Source organism: Pistacia vera, unplaced genomic scaffold, assembly GCF_008641045.1.
Source record: "Pistacia vera cultivar Batoury unplaced genomic scaffold, PisVer_v2 Contig357, whole genome shotgun sequence".
In the NCBI taxonomy this organism is placed as follows: Eukaryota; Viridiplantae; Streptophyta; class Magnoliopsida; order Sapindales; family Anacardiaceae; genus Pistacia; species Pistacia vera.
In genome coordinates this window covers 446,679-464,131 of record NW_022196176.1, presented here as the reverse complement: position 1 = coordinate 464,131, position 17,453 = coordinate 446,679, and the positions used below count along the sequence as shown (strand labels likewise).

The following is a 17,453-nucleotide window of genomic DNA, read 5'->3' as shown; positions in this document are numbered from 1 at the left end:
AGTTGAAGGAATTGAGAGAATTTGGAAAATGAAGGAGGCGGTGGAATGGGAAAATGAAGAGTTCTCAAAGACTAAACCCCTTTAAATACTCTTAACAACTCATTCTTCCCATTTTGCCCTTGCTCTTTCATGGAAATTCCATCCATATCCTTTGATTCTACAAACACACCCCCCATACTAACATATTCCATGAAATTTCCTCACATTTTACTCCCCACTTTTCCTGCATTAGGGGTAAAATGGTCAAATAGTACCCAAGGAAAAAATATCTAAAACTTAATAAACTTTTCAGCCGGCACGTCGCCCCCGGTGAAGAAGATTTCTTCGCCGCGGCGAAACTGTCCAGCAGCTTCCTCCGTGGCTTCAACACCTCTTCGCTGCGGCGAAGAGTATACTTCGCCCCGGCGAGCCCTGTAACATCAAAAACCTTTAACTTTGACTAAATCCAAGGCAAAAACTCAACATATCAATACAACCTAAGCAACCACAACACATATTCACAAAAACCGACTCAATTAAGAGCGAAGTAAGAAACATTAGCAACGACCTCAAGTGGGCGTTACACGTCCCACAGAGATCAAAGTGAATATTTGAAATTACTAAAACTACCTACATGGTATTTGAGAAAACGAAATCTTAGAGTGTAAAAGTAACAGATTAAAAATAACTAAATTAAACAATAAATAATGTGATGAACTTTGCAATATTAATGAAGTTAGGGTACATATTTCCCCCTAATTATGCTGGCAACTATCTTAATACCCGTTTGTGTATGAATTGGTAGGATTCTTCTGCGGCCAATATCCTTATTCAGGACATATATTCAACTTAATACAGATCCCTATTCGGTTACTTTGAAATTAAGAAGCATAAATTCATCAATCCCTTACCACTAATTCACCTATTTGGTTATGAATTAGATGGACCACAAATTAATCCTATAATCTCTATTAATTACTTTAGTTTTAATATGTTGTGCAATGTTATTCCCATAGAACAATTATGAATATAAATTAAGAAATAAACATAACTTCTCTATTTGAACCATCAAAGGTAATTGAATCAATCACACCTTCATAAAGCATTAAACCTAAACTCTTGTGCAAATTCATAAACATAAATCTGGTATTAAGAATAAAAATGTTTCAAAACATAATTAGGGTTCATCCTCCCTAACAAAAGAGATTTACGCCATCCTAAGAACAAAGGAAGAAATAGAGAAGAAAGAAAACATAATCAGACTTGAAAATAAATAAAAATCAAACTTTAAATCTGATCTTCAATCTTCAAGCCCAAGAATGAGTCTTCTCCTCTAAAAATATGCAAAATTCGTTTGACAACTGATCTCGATTATACTTAAATACCCAAAGGAGTCCTAAGTGAAAAAGGAAAGAAAAACTGATAAAAACGCCCTAATAGTTTTCGCCACAACCCTAGCCGTGGCCAAATTTAAGCACCACAACCCAGGCCGTGGTGCTTCCTGGTCTCTTTGTTTTCTCTTTGTTCCATCACCATGGCCATGGTGAACTACAAGGCATGGCCGTGGCCTTCAAGAATGTTAGGTAATCTCAACTTCTTCAAGCTTTAAGTCCCAATTTCATTCCATACTCCAATTTTACTCAATCAAAGCTAAAAAAACACAAAAGTTATCCAATCAATAGGTAACCTATCATATCTCAAACTTAACAAAAACCAACATCAAAACAAAGGAACAAATGAGAAGTTAACTAAACTAACATCAAAACAACCTAAAAACACTCAATTATGCAACTTATCAACTCCCCCAAACTTAATCCTTTGCTCGTCCCGAGTAAAGAAAATATCAGAAAAATAAACTCAACAATTATCAAGGATTCGCAGCATTCCCAAAATCAAGGAAAGAAAGCAAACATGCTTTAAATATATCATGTACCAAACATATAAACTATAATTGTGCAACTCTAATCTTTCCTCAACCCGATCATGCCTCACAAGACTTTATACTCAACCCCTACTTATTTTTTTTTCTTCAATTGCTTCCTCAGATTGTCAATCACCTTTTTACACGAATGCACACATATTGTGATGAGTGCCCTCGGTTACTCAAGAATGTACAAAAACATAAAGTGCTTTGCATACTCATACTTGAAGCCACAGTTTGATGCAAAAGTAATCATGGGGCTCATGAATACTCCTGTTACTAAGCAGCTTGAAACAGCGAGGAGTAGTTCATCAAAACAAACAAATAAGCATAGTAATTTATTTCAAGACTGATTACAATATTTTTTTTCTTTTTTTTTTTTTTCTTTTTTGTGTAGGGAGTGAAGACAAGGTCAGCTAGTACACAACAAAGTCAATAATAAACCAGATTTGTACAACCATCTAGAATTGCAAACTCTTCAGCTCCTACTAAGATATGAGCATGTTTGAATCTTTCAATGACTTGATACTACCACTATTCCAAATGGTACAAAGTTCATCAAGCAATTTTTTTTTTCTTTGGAGATATCACAAAGTTTCGTTTGGGATTGTGTCAAAAGCACAACATAATAACCACCATGCAACCAATACAAAATACAACCAAAACACACAAATAAAATAAGCACTTCCTAAAAACCCACCAAACAAAAGATAGACTATCAATAATGCAACACAAACCAAACAACAATGCAACGCAAATCAAACTGCTCACTCCCCCAAACTTAAAGAATGCAATGTCCTCAATGCATGAAAAAAAACCAAAAAATAGAAAATATGGAAAATAAAAGATAGAAACTTCCCTGAAAAAGAAGAGACTTTTTTTTTTTTTTTTTTGGCACATGGCACGATATGTAAAATGACATAGGGTACCCATGGTGAAGGCTAGAACTCGCAAGCTTTTTATTTTTAACATGACCACAACTGTGTAAAATAACACAGGGTAGCCTGGTTTTATTCTACTCAAAATTGTCTTCTTTCTATCACTTAAGCTTCCTCAAACTTGTTCCTTGTTCTAACGATAACAAAACAAAAACAAAACAAAATCAAACAAAAAATAAATAATTGTAGAAGAGAGAAAAGAAAAAAAAATTTATAGTTCTAATTTAGAGTGTTAGCTTGACTTCGTCAACTTTCTTCATTCAAGAAACTAGACGGACGCGGTGTTTGGATCCAAATGTCCTCCAAAATAGTGTTTCAAGCGGGTCCATTAACTTTAAACGTTTCACCTATCTTTCATGGTGGATCTCAATTGCTCCAAAAGGTTCACTGAATTACCTCATATGGACCGCTCCATCTTGATTTCAGCTTTCCTGGGAAAAGAAGAAGACGACTATGTAAAGAAGAAATTGCTGTCCCAACTGAACTCCTTTTTCACAATGTCTTGCTATGCCATCTAGCACTCTCGTATGCCTAATGACAAAATTCATCTAGCTCACTCACCTGCAAAAGACGTTTAGCACCTGCACTTTGCATATCAAAATTCAAAAATTAGTAGCCTATAAGCTTTGTGCTCTAATTCTATGGCAGGTGACATGCTTTTCCAAATACTAACCTATAAGGTGACATAACTATAGGTGTTTAAAGGCTATCCTATATGCCCATAAAGCATCATCTAACTTTGTCGCCCAATCTTTTCTAGAGGCACTAACGGTCTTTTCTAAAATTGTTTTAGCTTTATTAGAGACTTTTACTTGACCACTAGTTTGGGCATGGTAGGGAGTGGCTACCTTGTGTGTGACTCCATATTTCTTTAGAGTGCATTAAATTGGTGATTACAAAATGCTTCCCACCATCACTAATGATTGCCCTAGTAGTTCATATCTAGTGAAAATATTCCGCCTAAGGAATTTGGGACTGTTCTAGAATCATTAGTTTTGGTGGCAATTGCCTCCACCCATTTAGAAACGTAATCTACTGCCACAAGTATAAAAGCGTTTCCATACGATGATGGAAACAGTCCATGAAATCAATACCCCACATATAAAATTTCACATACCAATATATTATTAAAGGCATCTTATCTTTCTTAGAAATATTTCCTATTCTTTGGCAGCGATCACAAGAGGATACAACCTTTGAGCATCCCGAAACGCAGTGGGCCAATAAAAACCTGATTGCAACACCTTTGCCGCTGTGCGATTCGCCCCAAAATGCCCTCCGGTTCTCTATCATGGAAATGACTCAAAATAGCTCCAATCTCTACTTCGCCGACAACATTTTCGAACAACTTCATCTGCACATAGTTTGTACAAGTAAGGGTTTTTCACCAAATAATATTTGACATCAACCAAAAATTTCTCCTTTGCTTGAATGTAAAATGCTTTGGAATCTAGCCTCCTGCAAGAAAATTAGCCAAATCAGCAAACCATGGAGATTTGGAAAAAGAAGAGTTAATAGATAGAATTCGCTCATCAGGAAATTTTACACTAATATCTCCTCTTCAAGGATTGAATTATCTAGTCGGGACAAATGATCAGGAACTTTATTTTTTGTCCCCTTCGATCTTTAATCTCCAAATCAAACTCTTGAACTAGAAGGAACCATCGATAAGGCGGTTTGGCATCCTTCAGCAAGAGATGTCTTAGAGTGTGTGTGATCTGTGGACTATGGATTTCGTGCCATGAGGTAGGATCTAAACTTCTCGAATGCAAAGACCATTGCTAGTAATTCTTTCTCGGTTGTTGTGTAGTTCAATTGCGGACCATTTAAGGTATGACTAGCATAGGATATGACCTGAAACATTTTTTCTTTCCTTTGACCGAGAGTAGCACCGATGGCATAGTCACTCGCGTCGCATATAATTTCAAAGGCGTTGTTCCAATCTGATGCGACCACTATTGGTGCTTTCACTAACTTATCCTTTAGCAAAAAAGGCCTGCAAACATTCTAATCAAAGTTAAATTTTATATCCTTGGCAAGAAGATTAGATAGGGTTTCAAATTTTTTAGAAATCTTTAATAAATCTTCTATAAAATCCCGCATGGCCAGGGAAACCTCTGACTGCTGGAACCGTCATTAGGGTAGGTAATTTTTCAATCATTTCCACTTTTGCTCATCAACCTCAATCCCTCGCTTAGAGATCTTGTGTCAAGCACGATACCTTTCGTACCATAAAATGGCACTTCTCCCAATTTAGCACAAAGATTGATTCCTCACAACTCTGTAAAACAATGCAAGAATTTGCAAACAAGATTCAAAGGTTAGTCCATACAACGTAAAATCATCCATGGCAGAAATTTTTCAATCATGTCAGAGAAAATTGTCATCATGCAATGTTGAAAAGTAGCTGGCATTACATAAACCAAATGGCATACGTCGATAAGCGAACGTGCCATAAGGACAAGTAAATTTTGTTTTCTCTTGGTCCTCTAGAGCAATAGGAATTGATAATAACCAGAATAGCCATCAAGAAAACAGTAAAATTTATTACCCGCTAATCTCTTCACATCTGATCAATAAATGGCCAATGGGAAAATGCGTATATTTATAGTAGGCTGAATTTAATCTTCTATAGTCTATACACACACGCCATCTAGTTACCATCCTAGTGGGGATAAGCTCATTATTTTTATTCTTCACTACAGTCATTCCCCCTTTCTTAGGCACTACTTGCACAGGACTAACCCAATTATTATCAGAGATAGGATAAATAATACATGCATCGAGTAATTTTACCATTTCCTTTCGTACCACTTCTTGCATGGCAAGATTTAATCTCCTTTGTGGTTGTATTGTTGGCTTGAAATTCTCTTCCATGAGGATCTTATGCATGCATATGGAAGGGCTTATTCCCTTGATATCAACAATTGTCCATCCCATAGCCTTCTTCCTCAAAATGTCTAGCAGTGACTTCTCCTCCAAATCTATCAAAGATGCAGAAATAATCACAGGGTAAGCATCTTTATCTAGAAAAGCATATTCTAAATGTGAAGGAAGAGGTTTAAGCTCAAGTTTAGGAGCCTCATTAGGAGTTTTAGGCAAATCCTCCTTTAGCTCCATATTATTATCAGTCAGAGATTCATTCTCTAGCGCTTCAGCTTCTTCTCTTAAGCACAGGCCTTCATCTTTTGTTTTGCTTAATGCCATTAGACATCTCTCTAAAGAGTCCTTCTACAAAACTGCTTCTCTGTGATCACCTACAATCTCACCAAAACTGTTAGAGCGAAAACAAGATTCAATATAAAATGTAGTATAATTTTTCATCGCTTTATGGACATCAAACACTATTTCTTTGTCATTTAGTCTTAGAGTTAATTTAAATTTGTTGCACATCTATTAGAGCATGAGCTGTCGCCATAAATGGACGTCCCAAAATTAAAGTCACCTCCTGGTCCTCCTCCATATCAAGAACTACGAAGTCCACCAAAATGATAAATTTGTCGACCTTAAACAAAATGTCTTCAAAAATGCCTTCAGGTCGTTTGATTCATCTATCAGCAAGCTAGAGCGACATGTTCGTCTCTTTCACTTCTCCAAGTCTTAGCTTCCTGAAAATTGATAAAGGCATAAAATTAATACTAGCACCTAAATCACACAATGCTTTATCAAAGAATGGATCTCCTAATGCACAAGGTATAGTAAAACTCCCTCGATCTCTTAGTTTAGGAGGTAATTTATTTTGCAGTATGGCACTGCATTCTTTAGTGAGCATAATTGTCCCATGCTTCTTGATCTTCCACTTGTTAGAAAGGATGTCTTTTAAGAACTTTGCATAACTAGGCATCTGTGCTAAAGCTTCAGCAAATGGAATATTTATTTGCAATTTTTTATAGACCTCTAAAAACTTTGAAAATTGTTGATCCAGTTTATCCTTTCTAATTCTATCGGGATAAGGAAATTTAGATACATCTTTTTCAACAACAACAAAATCATAATTTGACATACCTTTTCCTTTACCTCTTGTAATTTCCTTTTGCTCTCTGTCTCTTTTCTGAATTCACTTTCTTTTCTTCAATAGAGACCGGTAACTCCGCTTCACTTTCTGCCTTCTTTTGTGATTCTTCTTCACCAATCACCTTTCCATCCCTCAAGGTTATGGCCTTACATTGCTCCTTTGGGTTCTTTTTTGTGTCACTCGGTAGATGCCTTTGTTGTCTACCCGAAATCATATTGGCCACTTGGCCAATTTGAGCTTTTAAATTCTTTATGGAAGCCTCTTGATTTTGAATTCTTGTCTTTGTAGTACTCAAGAACTTCGCCATTATCTCCTCTAAATTTGATTTCTTCTCTTGAGATTGAAAACCTGGCGGTGGAGGTTTCATTTGATTGTTGTTACTCCAAGAGAAATTTGGGTGATTCCTCCACCCAGATTATATGTTTCACTGTATGGATTATTATTAGGCCTGTGAAAATTTGAAACATAGTTAGCTTGATCAGGCATAGAATTAACATCAAACATGTTACTTGATTGACACTCATGGTTAGGGTGATCTTCGCCACAAAAGTCACACATAGAAGCAACTATTGCAGGTTTTTGCATTTGAAGTCCATCAATCTTCTTATTTAATGCCTGCATTTGTCAAAATCGTGATAGCATCTATGTTATGAACACTCGACGTTCTTCTCACATGCAACCTTTCTATCAGCCATTGATAAGAGTTTGAAGCCATTTTCTCTAGCAATTCATAAGCTTGTTCTAGTGTCTTCTTACCTAAAGTACCACCTGCAGCAGCATTGATCATATTTTGAACTTCACTATTAAGACCATTATAGAACGTCTGGACTTGTAACCAAACTGGTAATTCATGGTGGGGACATCTCTGGAGCATGTCCTTAAACCTTTCCCATGCTTCGTATAGTGACCCTATATCCACCTGCATAAACATAGTAATATCATTACGCAATTGTACAGTCTTTGCAGAAGGAAAATACCTAATTAGGAATTTTTGTGTCATTATTGTAATCGAGCCTGTTGGTAATAAGGTCAACCAACTCTTAGCTTTGTCTCTTAATGAAAATGCGAACAATCTTAGTCTTATAGCTTCATCAGAAACTCCATTGTGCTTAAAAGTATCACAAATCTCCAAGAAATTTGCAATATGTAAGTTGGGATCTTCATGCGCCAAACCACCAAATTGCACTGACTGCTGAATCATTTGGATGATTGCTAGCTTTATCTCAAAGGTGTTGGCATTGATCACTGGTCGTCGAATGCTCGATGTTGCTCTATTTAGAGATAGGGTAGAGTACTCATTCAATGTATGAGTTACTGGTGGTGTTCCATCATTTTGGTTATCGTGATCACCCATGATCTCTCTTTTGATTGCTCTCTTTCTTGCGTGAAAAGCGCGCTCTATCTCAGGATCAAATGCCAGTAAAATCTTTCCAGAAGCTCTGGTCATACTCTAGTAGAAACACCTATTGGTTTCCTAAAAAAAAAAAAAAAAACAAACAAACAAACAAAATAAAAAAAATCTCAAAGTAACAAGTAATCTTAAAATAAAATAATCACAAACAATCCTATGATCCCTGGCAACTGTGCCAAAAACTTGATGCAACTAAATCAACCTTAGCAAGTACACTAGTCGTGTTCAAGTAATAAAGTAATGAGTTTGAGTATCATCCCATAGAGATCAAAGCGAATATTTGTAATTACCTAAAACTACCTACACGTTATTTGAGAAAACAAAATCTTAAGAGTGTAAAAGTAACGGATTAAAAATAACTAAATTAAACAAATAAATAATGTGATGAATTTTGCAATATTAATGAAGTTAGGGTATAGATTTCCCCCTAATTATGCTTGACAATTACTCTCAATACCCGTTTGTGCTATGAATTGGTAGGATTCTTCTGCAGCCAATTATCCTTATTCAGGCATAATATTCAACTTAATACAGATCCCTATTCGGTTACTCTAAAATTAAGAAGCATAAATTCGTCAATCCCTTACGACTAATTCGCCCTATTCGGTTACGAATTAGATGGACCACAAATTAATCCTAGAATCTCTATTCAATTACTTCTAGTTTTAATATGTTGTGCAATGTTATTCCATAGAACAATTATGAATATGAATTAAGCATTAAACCCTAACTTCTCTATTCGAAACATCATCAAGGTAATTGAATCAATCTAACATTCATAAAGCATTAAACCTAAACTCTTGCACAAATTCATAAACATAAATCTGGTATTAAGAATAAAAATTGTTCAAAACATAATTAGGGTTTCATCTTCCCTTAACAAAAGAGATTTACTCCATCCTAAGAACAAAGAAAGAAATAGAGAAGAAAGAAAACATAATCAGACTTGAAAATAAATAAAAATCAAACTCTTAAATCTGATCTTCAGTCTTCAAGCCTCAGAATGCGTCTTCTCCTCTAAAAAATATGCAAAATTCGTCCCTTGACAATTGATCTCAATAAATACCCAAAGGAGTCCTAAGTGAAAAAGGAAAGAAAAACTGATAAAAACGCCCTAATAGTTTCCACCACAACCTTGGCTGTGGCCAAATTTAAGTCACCACAGCCTAGGCCGTGATGCTTCCTGGTCTCTTTGTTTTCTCTTTGTTCCATCACCATGGCCATGGTGAACTACCAAGGCATGGCCGTGGCCTTCAAGAATGTTAGGTAATCTCAACTTCTTCAAGCTTTGGGTCCCAATTTCATTCCAATACTCCAATCTACTCAATCAAAGCTTAAAAAAACACAAAAGTTATCCAAATCAATAGGTAACCATTCATATCTCAAACTTAACAAAAACAAACATCAAAACAAATGAAACAAATTAGAAGTTAACTAAACTAACATCAAAACAACCCTAAAAACACTCAAATTATGCAACTTATCAACAGTAGTGCAGTTTGGTTTATTTACTGAGCAATTAGTGCTCACTCCATTATTTTACTTTTTTGCAGGTACTAGATGATTTATGACCGAGTGGGACGTCAAGAAGCGGAGGATTTTGGCGGCATTGTTCAAGATTACATTGTGCTTACTAAAGTATATCAGTATTTTGTGTATATATTTATATGAATTATAGAATTTTCGGATTTTACATTATGTATATATGTTTATAAAAGTTATTTAGTGGATTTTATCATATATTTCTTAAAGAATTACTAGCTATACAGTATATTACAAAAGGATAATTGGATGTAGCAAATAGGTGGTTGGAATTGATGATCCAAACAAGTGTTGATCCTAACATTTATACTTACATCATTTTAATGGAGGGTGTTGTCTTGCCGGTAGAATTGAGGATGCAAGAGAGTTGTTTGCTTCTACAACTAAATATGGGTATAGACTTGATGTTGTTTGCTATAATACTTTAATCAGTGTGTATTGCAAGAATAACAAATTCCATGGAGCTAATAGTCTTTATTAGGCATAGGCTTGAGAGGGAAGCTGCTTGCTGACATTCAGAATCTACCCAAATTAAGGACTTTGTAGGTTTTCTCTCCATCCTTTCGTCTCTTGCCTGATACAAAGAAATAGGATCATACATTTTGGAAGAGAAAATGTAATAACAAATGGTATTGATTTGATTAATACATTTGCACCATAGGGATCTATCTCAAAACAAAGGTTTGTTAGGAACTCTTCTGCCATCAATTGGGAATTTGACAAAGCTTGTGAACCTGTAAGATCAGTTTTGCAAAAGCATCACTAACTTACATATACGACAGATGATTTACCCATTGATCTCCCTTGCCTGCCAGATAGCTAACCGGCTGCAGCTTCCATGGCCTAATTCTAGACACATTAGGATCTCTAACACAGCTCGTCAATTAGTAAGGATTTGAACTTCAGTATTCTTTTCTATATTTTCATCAGGTTCTTTTGGTGACCTATTATTGTAAGGTTCGCCTTGCAATGATTTCTAACATTTAGATCATTGCTTGTTCTGTTTGTGAAACTCTTTCATGACATTCTCTACAGAAATATGAATTCGAATAACTTTAGTGGACCTATATTAGCTTCCATTAGTGATAGGACCAAACTTGGTTTACTGGATTTGACTAATTTATCAGCTCAATGGAACAATTCCAGTCTCTAGTGAAACTTCACCTGGATTGGATGGACTAGTTAATGCATTGCACTTGTATGTATAACACACTTTCCTTCATTTGCAAGTATTGTTTTCTAAAAACAATTAATCAACACCTTTTCTATTACAGTTGCAGTCATTTGAAGAAATTAGGTCACATGACCAATCTTGCTTTCTGATGAAACTACAAAGATGAAAGTGTATGGAAGGAAAGGTAAGCGAGTTGGTAGTAGGTAAAACAGGAGTTAGATAGGAAGATTCTTATTGTAATGCTCACATCGAGGTATGTAGTTTTACTTATGCCCTAATATCCTTAGTTAAATTTTATTAAAGTTATCTTGAACAAGTGTGAAGAAAATCCCTTAAACTGTCATTAGGGGTAAAATGGTCTTTTCACTCATAATTAGTTGAAAAAGTGGGGAGTGAAAAGAGATATAATTTCATGGAAAATGCAATAAAAATGAAGGCATTATGGTAATTGACTAAGGGACATAGATGGAATTTTATAGAAAGTCAAGGGAAAAATGGGAAACTATAAATAATATTATGTTATATCAAGAGTTGAAGAGTGAAACCCTAGCCATTCTTCCTCCACTTTCACGCCACCTTCATCCCCAAATTCTCTCAATTTCTTCAATTCTTTTTCAAGGGAAATTCATAGATTTTGGGTTATTTTTAGTGGAATTTCAATCCCAAGCATCCTTAGGTAAGATCCTTGCACTAAGAAGTGAGTTTTAATTTCTAAAGTGTTGAATTTTGATGATTTGTGTTCATAGGATTTAAGAGAAAGAGAGTTGGATCAAAGAAGAGTATTAAAGCGTTCGATTGTTCACATCTTAGGTAAGTAAATCCTACCCTAGTTATGATTGAAGTAATATTGTGTAGAGAATTTCTTTTATGCATATATGTGTTTTATATGAAGAATTGTTGATGGATTTGAGGTTGTATGATGGTTAGAACTTATCCATGAGAAGTAGTGTTTGTGTATTTGATGTTTGATGAGAGTTTGGATTAGTTATGGAAGAATTGGAGTAGAAATTATGGAGTGTGCAATTTGGACAGGTTTGGCGTTAATCTTGGAAGATTTTGTTCCAAATTTTGGTGGCTTAAAAAAGAAGTAGAAGTGTAGCCAATTTAGAGCTTCGATGTGCACATAAATCGTTTGATGAAATGTCAAAGAGAAGTGCATGTATGAGTATGATTATGTGTTATTTTGAGATGAGTTTGTAGATGGTAGAGAAATGACATGTTTGCATTCCATATTGCATTATTGCATCTAAACATGTGAATTTAGAAAGAATTATAAGCATGAACCATCTACATGCATACATACTCATGAAAGCATGAAAAAGCATTAAAGAATATTAAAGAGTAAATAGAAAGAAATGAGAATATTAAAGAAATTCAAATCTGAAATTTTACTTAAAGAAGTGTAAAAAGATAAAAGAAGAGAAGGTTGTTGCAATGGGGAACCCGTGAGTGACATAGCCCCGCATGCATGCCGCTTTTAGTGAGCGGCCTCAGAATTTAGAAAGAAGAATTGTACAGTTCGTTAGAACTGCATGTGGATGAGGACTGTACCCAGAATTAGAGATTACACTCACACGGCCAGGGTTCCAAATCCATGCCTCAACCGAGTCCGATCGGCAAGAAAGAAAGAAAGAAAGAATAGAAAGAATAGAGAGAAAGAAAGAAAGAAAGAAAGAAAGAAATATAAAGAAAAGAAACAGAAAACAGAATAAGAAAAATAAGAAAAATAGAAAAGAAAATGCACATTCTAAGCAATTGTGCATTTGCATCATATCTATGCATAATACCAAGCCTATTATCTTGAGTAATGAGAAATTAGAAATTGAGAAAGAATAGGGAAAGAATAGAGAATGAACAGAGAAAGAACAGAGAAGAATAGAGAAGTGTGATGTAAGGAAAGAAATTCAGCATTTAAGCAACGGAGAGAGAAGGGTAGCATAACGGGTTTACTTACTGAGCAATTAGTGCTCACCTGTTGTTTTAAATGTTTTTGCAGGTAGTAGGTGAGATGCGGTCACTTAGAACGTCAAGAAGTGGAAGGGTTTGGCAACACTGTTGAGTTACTATTTTGTGTCTTTATTATATTATGTAAAGATTTGTATATAAAGAAAAATTAATTATGGGCAAATTATTTCATACTCATCTATTTTTATATATTTTCTTATAATATTGTCTATTCTCCGAGTATACTAGCTAGAGAGAAAGTATTACACTTATTGTAAAAAGGTGTTAAGGAGTATATTTGGGCTGGGACTGATGGCATATATTGGTTGCTCAGGAAGGGAAATTCGGTTATTGAGAGAGTATGAGATGAGAATAAAAGAAAGGAGAAAAGAGAATTGTTTTATCAAAGAAGAAACTAGGAAAATTGGGGAGGAACTAGCTCTCAGAGTCTGATATTTAGGGAGGAGTTGACCCTCAAAGTCTAGCATTATCTGGGTTTCTTTTATTTGTGTAGTTGGTTGTTCTTTTATTGGCTAGTTGTCTGTGTAGTTTGTTTGCTGGAATATCAATACCAAAGTCTCTTAGTTTCTGGGTTTTGGTTACTGTTACTATTATTTTTGGGTTTTTGCTTGTTGTTCTTATTTTGGTTGGTTGAGTTGGGAGAGGTGTCTATCACTTTCACTTTTCAGCTCAGAAATGAAATTGATGCATGTGTAAGTTGTTTTGGACTGGCTACTTGATGAGTAGATGCAGTAGGTGTAAGTGCATCCTACAATCAAGTTTTGTGTTTACTTCTATACTTCAAGCGAACTTACATCCAATAGAACCCCTCCAAATGTCAATATGTTCAAAGCATTGGCTTTTGTGCATTGATATATCCCTAAAACATATGCCCCAATTTTCAGATATGATAGAAGTCTAAGAAACAGGTAGGATTGTCATGATAAAGAGAAATAGGAATGAACATGATGGAGACACAAACCACAACTGATATGAGCTTTAATAATTGGCAATGAGTGCAGAATAAAATAAAGAATGCACTCAGAAAGAAATTGTCATTGATAGATGAGATGAGAATTACTATTATTTTTAAGTAGGTTTTTTGACAACTTCACTGGTGCATTCCTACTTCACTATACAACCGCTAAACTTGCAAGTCAAATGAGTATTCCAAACATCCGCTCATAAGTTTCAATTTCTCTAGCCATAAACATTTGAATTTCAATGGGACTAGCTTCCCAAATATCATTAAAATGCAAGTGGATTATGCAGAGAAGTTCATAACTTAAACTTCTAGTCTTACTTATGAGATATCAATGTAATATACTATAAATCATTATTGGTTTCTTCTTAAGAATATTTGCATCTTTTTTTCAGATATTTTTCAAAAAATCAATTGATTGGCCTTTTCTCTAACCTTACAGGCTTGAGCAACCTCAGCTATGTGTAAGTTAACAAAAGTTCATAAATCTATTTGCATTATGCATAATGTGGTGTTGAAAGGCCATTCATTATTGCCATCAATTCAGCATTTTGCTTCTCTTATTCATATAATTTGGATAAATGTATTCTATTTCTACTAAAGTTCATTTGCATCCTTTAAAAAATATATGGTTCACCATGACATGAGCAATAACAGAGATTAATAATAGCAATAATATTTGGTTTTCAATCTTGCAATCTTTGACAACTTTGTACATCTCTCTCTTCTCTCTCTCACTCACAGACACACATATAAAGCAAGCATCCATACCATTCAAGCCTGGAATGCCTAATAATCATTCTCATATTTAAATCGCTAGTGAAAGGAATTTGGGATTCAACATTCAAGCTTTGAATGCTTAACAATCATTGTCATATCCAACATTGCTAGCAAAAGGAGTCTAAGATTCAGTTTCTAAGGTTTGGTCCCCATAATTAAATAGATGTTACCTATTGGTAGGATAAGGATGGTAGGAGAATGAGATTCACTATTAGACAGGTTTGGAAGGATTTATCTACAGATAATCATACTAAACCTTGGAGCATTTTGATATGGAATGATATATGCATACCTCGACACTCTTTTATTATGTGGTTGGCCATAAGACATAAACTGCTAACATAGGATAGAATGAGAGGATGGACATGAGGGGAGGAGCTTTTTTGTAAGCTGTGTAGTGCCACCTGGGCTCGCATGAACACCTATGAATACTCTTATTCCTAGAAGATGTGGAAATCAGCTCAATCTAAAGGTCATTTTAGGCCCCCTTCAAGAGGCTGGGATGAAATTATAAGTTTTTGCTCCACTAATTTTGAAGTGCAAACTGCTTCTTGGTGTTGTAGTGTATTATGTTTGGCAAGATCACAATTTTCGTCTGTTCAAAAATAAGGGGAGGAGTAGTGATACCCTGGTGATTCATATTTTTTGGGAGGTAAGGCTCCAGCTTCATTCTTTAAAATTTAAAGATAATATGAGAGTGCATAAAGTCGTGGTTGATTGGGATCTCCTTAGAGATTGCATTGTTGTGAATGATCATAGAAATTGATAATCCTTTCTATGTTGTTATTTTTATTGAATTTTTTGTGTAGTGTGCTAGATGATGCTCGAAGTTGTAGGGTGAGTAGGTTTATGTTTACTATGGTTTTTATTATGGGAGTATTGGTATGTGTTGAGGTATTGAGGAGTTATCGGTGGAACAACCATAGCTTTAAATATATAGGCAAGGGGCAGTTTATAAATTGGGAGGATATCTAGAGGATGCATGTTAGAATGAGGAGGATTTTTTGTTTTGTGAAGTAGAGGGGTCATAAAGGTGTTTTGGTTTTTGTTTTTTGGTATGGCCTTATTAAAAAATTGGCAAAAGGGTGGGTGTCCTGCAGGGTTTGAGAAGCATTTAGGTGGTATTTTCTTGTATGAGATTGGTATACGGACTGGCCCCTCTTAGTTTCCTCATGTTTTAATGGGCAATGACATGGGTAACATGCATCCTTTTAGATTCATCTGGGCATGCTATGTTATGAAGTATAATTTTAGTGTAGACATTAGTGATTTCGGGTTGCGTGGGCTTGTGTCTGGGTTGGTAAAAAAGTGGGAGTTCTCCAATTTAGGCTGCTTTGTCTAGATGATAATTATTCATCTTGTGCATGGGAGTGTGTCCCCTCTTTATAGGAATTTGCTTGAGTTGCAAAATTTCCAGATTTTTGTTGGCAGAATGACTTTTTGCTAGTCCTAAAGTTGCTCTCATGGGAGATTTTTTGTGGTGGACTATTGGGGTTGGGCTGGCTGTAGGGGTGTAATTAAAATGGCCCATCATTATTTGCTAGATTGGCCTTATGGTTGTCTTCTAAGCCTTGCAATATGGGGAGTTTTAAGGGCCCAGCTAGGTTTGGTGGGAGTTTTGTGGTTGAGGGTGACCGTGGACTACAAGAGTTGGCACTCCAGCTTGTTTGGGCTTCCTTCTTGTTTGGGGTTTGACCGTTTGACTGGTGGTCGGTCGAGGTTGGTGTAATTTGTGTGTATTCTATTTAGGGTAGTTTTTCTCTTTGTAAGTGGTCTTCTTTCGGTAGTGAAGTGTTTGGGCCCTTCTGTGGTAAGAAGATGATAACCCAACAAGTTATACTAGCCTGTTTTGGTTTTGGGCCATCGGGCATCCGTGGATGAGGTTTTATGAGCTGTTGTGTGAGAGGCCTGTTTATGTGAGCAGTTTGTGTGGGCCATTTTTGTGGATTGATTGCGTCAGTAGTTGCATGGTGGAAAAAGTGTGCTAGCTAGTCCTCTACGTTTCTTGGGCTCCCTTTGGGTTGTGCAAAGAATTCTTTTGGGCTTTGGGGCCTCATATAGTTAGTTTTTTCTCCTCGTTTTTGCTAAGGCCTGTTGGTTGGGCTTTGTTGTAGAAGATTGTATATCTTAGGTCCTTTAACCTCCTTTTGTTCGACTTTTACTTGGACCTGTCCAAGGTTTTACCCCTCCTCTTCCTTTATATTTTTTATTCTTTTTTCAATACAATTACTAGGTTTACAACCGAAAAAAAAAAAAACCAAACTGTAGAGGTTTAAACCTAAGACATAGTCTAAACCCAAACAAATAATATCCACTGCTTGGTTTACCAGACATGTTAAAATCGTTGAATCTCTCTTGTTCTTCATTATAATAGAAACAAGTCTTCCATTAGATAGTATCATAAACTTTTCTAGCCATCTATTGTTTCAATGCCTAAAACTGTAAATGCCATTCACTCTTGGGGCTTGAATTGCTTACCATGATTACAATGCTTATTACTTTGCACTAGTAGAGTAATGGAGAACACAAATCTTCGAGGACCTATACCCGTTGAACTCTTTTGTCTTCCTCGGTTGGAGTCAATGTAAGTATCAACTTATTCTCAAAGAGCACCACATTGAAATCCATCCAAAACCAACATGAAACATTAGCCTAACTAGATGGCATGCTGATCTATTTGTGTTAGGAAACGATCAAACTTGTGGCAGCGGAAACAAAAAATTTAGAGCATAGATTGAATCCATTTAGGCCAAGATTAGGGCACAAA

At 35.6% G+C, this 17,453-nt stretch overlaps 1 non-coding gene across 1 annotated transcript; it reads left to right on the top strand.

The window, feature by feature from the left end:
• Positions 1 to 7,698: 7,698 nt before the first annotated feature.
• On the top strand, positions 7,699 to 7,804 carry LOC116139703. Its single transcript, XR_004129505.1, has one exon. It is a non-coding gene; the product is annotated as a small nucleolar RNA R71 (small nucleolar RNA).
• Positions 7,805 to 17,453: the final 9,649 nt, after the last annotated feature.